This window comes from Nelumbo lutea, chromosome 5 (genome assembly GCF_056320005.1).
Source record: "Nelumbo lutea isolate HS-2025 chromosome 5, American lotus-T2T, whole genome shotgun sequence".
Lineage (NCBI taxonomy): Eukaryota > Viridiplantae > Streptophyta > Magnoliopsida > Proteales > Nelumbonaceae > Nelumbo > Nelumbo lutea.
The window spans coordinates 66,909,386-66,915,236 of record NC_142688.1 but is presented as its reverse complement, the minus strand read 5'-3'; the positions used below and the strand labels follow the sequence as shown (position 1 = coordinate 66,915,236).

Genomic DNA, 5,851 nt, shown 5'->3' with positions numbered 1-5,851 from the left:
TGATTGAGGCTTCCTGGTTCTGGAACCTAGTTTCTGCACCTGCTATAAATTTTGTCATCAGTTCCTCCAAATTGGATTTTGGTTCAGGCTGATGATAAGTCTGGTGGAACAGCTTGGAAGTATGCTGATTTGGCCCGGACTGGTTTGAATGTCCCCTCCATCCTGGATGAAAAGTATGGTGACTCTGGTAACCCTGCTGTCTTGACGAATTGCTGACATAGTCAACTTGTTCAGTAGATGGTCTGAACTGATTGCCAACTTAGTAGTCTGTACTGATGTGGCCTCCCCCAGACAATTCACAATTAAGAGGCTGCACATGCATGGCAGCTATCTGCATTTCATCTATTTTCTTACTGAGTGCTCCTATTTGTGCAGATAGTGCTGTATAAGTGTCAACATTATGCAAGCCTTGCTTCTTCCTAGTTTGAGTTCTTTCCAAATGTCATTGATAGTTGTTGGCTGCCATTTCCTCAATAAGTGCATGGGCAACCTCAGGAGTTTTATTATTTATGGATCCTCTGGTTGCAGCATCTAATATGGTTTTATTTGAGTGAGTAAGACCATTATAGAAAGTCTGCACTTGCAGCCAAATGGGGAGGCCATGGTGAGGAACTCTCCTTAATAGCTCCTTGTATCGTTCCCATGACTCATATAAAGATTCCCCCTCTTGCTGGAAAAAAGTAGTGATGTCATTCCTCATTTTAGCAGTTTTAGAAGGGGGAAAATATTTAGAGAGAAAATGACTGGCCATTTCGTCCCACGTAGCTATTGATCCTGCCGGTAACGAATTCAGCCATGCTTTGGCTTTATCCTTCAAAGAAAATGGGAATAACCTCCACCTAATGGCGTCATCACTTACCCCATTGTGTTTGAAGGTGTCACAAATTTCTAAAAAGTTAGAAATGTGTGCATTGGGATCTTCGTGGGGCAATCCACAGAATTGCACCGTGTTTTGAATCATTTGTATGATGGCAGGTTTGATCTCAAAGTTGTTAGCAGCAATATTAGGCCTGATAATGCTGGAGGCAGCTCCAGTGAGAGTGGGTTTGGCATAGTCCATCATAGTCCTCTGCTCAGCCATTTCTTGAGCTTCTTGAGCTTCTTGTGCTTCTTGTCTGACTTGCCTAGCAGCTCTTAAACGGACACGGAGAGTCCGTTCAATCTCCGGGTCGTAAAGGATCTCTTCCAGTTCAGGTCTGCTTGTCATAAACTGTTAAGGTCAAAGCAATAAAAAGGCCAATATTCACAAAAGAAAATAAATAACTAATCCTATCACACTGAAAATGTAAAGTGAATTATTGGAATACAAAAACCTACATCCTATCATGAATAAATGAATCCGATTATACTAAAAGCAGATTTAAACAAATCATCTTATTCAAGGTTCCTTTATCTACATCCATCGATTGCAACATCTGAATTCAGACCCAATTTAGTTGAGTTCAGATCTACAAGTCTTTGGTATTGTTAGTCTAGAGAAATTATCAAATAATAATTCAGATCTGAGCTGTATATCTCATGCACATTCATTGGTATACACTGCAATATACATCTACCAAATCTGTGATGCGTTAGGGCTGATATCAGAGTTAGGATTGGTTTAAGGATTTTAAGCTCTACATTTGAAGCTCAAAACTGTATAGCTTATGCATATCAAACATTTGCTAAGACCTGAAAAATCAGATCTGCAATGTTTGGTATTGTTAACTGCAAGAGATCTAATCCAAACATCAATTCAGATCAGGTGCAAGAGATTTAAAAGATAACAAAACATCAAGTTCAAAGAAATTTCAGATCATGTACTCATACTGCCTCAGATTCTCATGTAATTCAGATCTGATTTTACCATTCATGGCTTAAATTTTCATCAATGAGGCAAGTCTAATGCATCAAATTGTGAATTGGGTGCTGTCACTACCCGAATTCACATCAAAATAGAGTGGGTTCAGGTTTGAGTTCAGATGAACTCAAATCTGAACCCACATGCATTCAGATCTGCAACTAGCTGAGTTCAAGTCTGAGCTCAAATCTGAGGCTCAGATCTGAAGGCTTACATATCAATCTTTCAAATATTTTTCATTCCTTGCTACCCTTTGATCCCTGATGCTAATCTGATATCTCACATTGTGAATGGGGTGCCAAATTCTGTTCAGGTCTGAGTTCAGATGAACTCAGATCTGAACCTAGCAGATTTGCAACCAACTGAACTCAGATCTGACCCCAAGTCTGAGTTCACATCAAATTTCTTTCTTTGCTACATTTTCAGCCATGAGACAAGTCTGATGTATCAAAATATCAGTCATAATTGAATAGGTTCAGGTCTGAGTTCAGATGAACTCAGAACTGAACCTAGCAGAATGCAGACCTGCAATTAGCTGAACTCAGATCTGAATCTAGCAGATTTGAGTTTCAGATCTGAAAGTCAGATTTGAAGTTCAGATCTGAAAGCTCTCATGCTATTCTTTTCCTCAAAATAAACACACTTTTTCTCAACCAAATCAGCTCAAAAAAACAAAAAAAAAAAATTCATAGTACAAGTTATCTAACATTGCAAAGTCTGCCCTCTATCCTGCTTTGTTCACAGTCCCAGTTCAGATCTGAGTGATTTCAGATCTGAACTTCTTTACCCAATGCTATCCAATTGTTTTATAGAGATAGCAGATTTGTTCTAGGGTGTATTGGGGTGAAGATAACCCCCAATTACCCATTGAATTTATATCAGTTCAGGTCTGAGTTCAAGGGAACTCAGATCTGAACTGTTGCAAATTTGCTACAGCAGAACTCAGATCTGAACTCAGATCTGAGTTCTGATCCGAATCCTTGGTTTCCATTCTTTCGGTTATATGGTTCTCTCTCTATCTTTTTTTTTTCACTATCTAAATATATATATTTTTTTTCTTTTTGTAATGAAAGAAAAGAATAATAAAGGGCTGAGAACAGATTTTTTTTTTTTGCTGAGTATTGTAGTTCTGCTATAGCAGATCTGAGTGCCGAATGCAACTCAGATCTGCAACACTCATGTTTTCAAAATTTTTTTTTTCTTTTAGAAGACAATAACTTCAAGATAGAAAGGAAAACAGGTCTCCGTTTATTAAAATTAAACTGAAACAGGGAAGAGAAAGTAATCTACTAAAACACAATTACAGTAGTACAGCAGTTGCAGTCCAAGCTGAAATGAAAAAGTTAGCAAATTAACCCAACTATGAATGCAATGCTGAATGAGATCAGATTAAGAATGCTCAATGTTTCCTAATATTGTTTCCCTAAATCCCTGGCAATGGCGCCAAAAACTTGATGTGTGGCTCATTGTGACACTAGCAAGTGCACTAGCCGTTCAAGTAATAAAGTAGTGAGTGAAGTATCGTTCCCACGAGGATTTAGGAAACAATTACCAATACTAAATTGAGTACTTCTTATCTGATCAACAAATAATCAAAACTGTAATGAAAGATAAAAAAAAAATTCTAAATTAAAATCTATCTAAATCATTGGCCCAATTGCCTTCAAATCAGGTTAGAAGAGTAAGCAGTAAATGTCAATCTCAGAATTCAGCAATCTATCAATTTGGATCATTCGAATAAATCATGATTGAGCCTTGGTTTGGTGAAACCCCAAGGTCATGAATAGCCTCTCTTAAGCGCATGCTCATCCTATGCATGAGTGACGATTCTTCTATCTCTAGCAAGAATCTAATCCCCATGCATGCTTTTCTTCAAACACTTCTAAGGCATAAATTCAAATCTGAATTGATCACCAACTGAATTGTGCAAGTTATCTCTAACCTTGCACTCAATTCAGTTCTTGAATAGTAGATCTGATTTCCTAGAGTCTCTCTCAAGCACTCTAGGAATTCCAAGCTGTAGATTAATTCGGCCAATCTGAAAATTGCAGATCTGAATTCTCTTTCAAGCAATTCAGATCTTGCAATCTCAGATCTGAGAATTCAAATCTGAGTTTTGAAGGTTAGTTGGCCGAATAAATCTACAATAACACCCTCATTCAAGAAACTTCAAGTACAATTCATGACCAATTGAATGAATCAAAAAGAATTAGATTGCTGAACTAAAATTTTACAAGCTGAAATACATCAAGGAAGAATGGAAACAAGGAGAAAGAAGAAAGAAAAATATAACAAAGAAACTGAATTCAAATCAAAAGAGAATGAAACAACAAATGATTTATTACAAAAGATCTTTGAATCACAAACCCTCAATTCGAACTCACCTTCTCTTCTACCTTGCTTGTCTTGAACTTCCTTCAGCCCTTCTTCTTCTTCTTCCTTGCGCCTAGCCTTCTTCTCTTCTCTTCTCTCAAGGTGGCCGAACCTCTAAGAGTGGGAGAGCCTTCCTCTCAAGCAATTGAACACCTCTCCCCCCTCCTAGAGGCCTCCTTATATAGTTTTTCAATGGGGCTTTTGCCCCTTCTTGAAGTCTCTAGAATTGGGTGTATTACACCCCTCATGAACCTTCTAGAGTGCTCCCTCCTCTTCAAGAAACTTCTAGGAGTTGCTGCCCCTAGCTCCCTTTGTGCTGCTATTTGGGCTACAACTTAGCTTGCTTTTGAGCTCAAGTGGGTTACACTCTAGGCTGTTATTTGGGCTAAAAATGAGCTAGGCCAAAATTTCCTTCTTGCTAGGCTTCTTCCCTTGGATTTTCCAAAGAGTTAGTTTGCACTTCTTGGGCCGAATAAAAACTCCCTAGCTCTCATGGCTGGGTCGGGCTGAACTTGATAAATTTTGGGCTTTCTTTTCTTGCTTTTGCCTTCTTTTTGTTGATTTGGCTCCCCCTGAAATCTTTCTTGCAATCAAGCTAAAATAGGGCAAAATCTAAATAAACCAGCATAAAATTTCATGCAAAAACCTCATAAAATATAGATAAATTGTAGGTTCATCACTCTTGTAAGCTGACATTCATCTTGTTCATGTTATAGTTCATGATGAACGGATTAAAGGAAGGAGGCATAGAGTTAAGGATAGCATCTATCTAGGTTGCAAGGTCCAGCCTGGATCCAAGAGCCTCCAGTTCGTTGATGTATCCAATCATCCGAAGACAATGGTCGTGAACTTGTTGACCCTTGGACATTTGTGCGGTCATGAACTGTTTCAAGACCTTTTGTCGAGTAGAACGATTCTGCTCTTCATACAATGTCCTGAAACCATCCAATATGTCTTTGGCAAGTTTGAGCTGATCGAACTGCCTCTGTATCGGGTTGTCTAAGGAGGAAATGATGTAACACCGGGCAAGGGAGTTTTTCTCATCCCATTCTTGATAGTCTCTCCTTCGGGCCTCAGAAGCCCTATTACCTGGACGCTCCGTGGCAGGATTCTTTGCCACTTTTTCCAGCTTTTCAGAAGCTAGGACCAGCATAAGGTTCCTGTACCAGTCAGCATAGTTTGGGCCCTTCAACTTGTTGTCATCAAGCAGTTTTGCAAAAGATCCGTTTGCCATTTTCTGATAAAAGAGCAAACATCAGTCCACAACCTAATTTGATTCATGTTCATTTCATAGATATGGATTTTAATCTACGATCCATTTCCATTTATTCGTCTATGAGTTTTCTCTCCTCTCTCAGTAACGGAGACTACGGGTTGTCTCTGGAAATGTGGGAAATCACATCGGGTGCATGGAGCCAACTGTTTCAGCTGCATAACCCCACCACCTTTCTGTGAAGGATCACATCCACTCATCATATGAGTTTTCCTTTTGGCCTCTGTCAGACAAGGTTTAGAGCCGTTTTCACATAAACCTTTCTGTCCAGTGAGGGCTTACCCATCAAATTCGTGAACGCCAAGGTACCGTGAGAGAGTTCCCATTTTATGGTGAAGCCCCTCCCACATCGGTCTATGACGCCC

The 5,851-nt window shown here is 39.2% G+C and overlaps 1 non-coding gene across 1 annotated transcript; it reads left to right on the top strand.

Moving 5' to 3' along the window:
* Positions 1-596: 596 nt before the first annotated feature.
* LOC148852769 (small nucleolar RNA R71) lies at positions 597-703 on the top strand. The gene has a single exon (XR_016100023.1). It is a non-coding gene; the product is annotated as a small nucleolar RNA R71 (small nucleolar RNA).
* Positions 704-5,851: the final 5,148 nt, after the last annotated feature.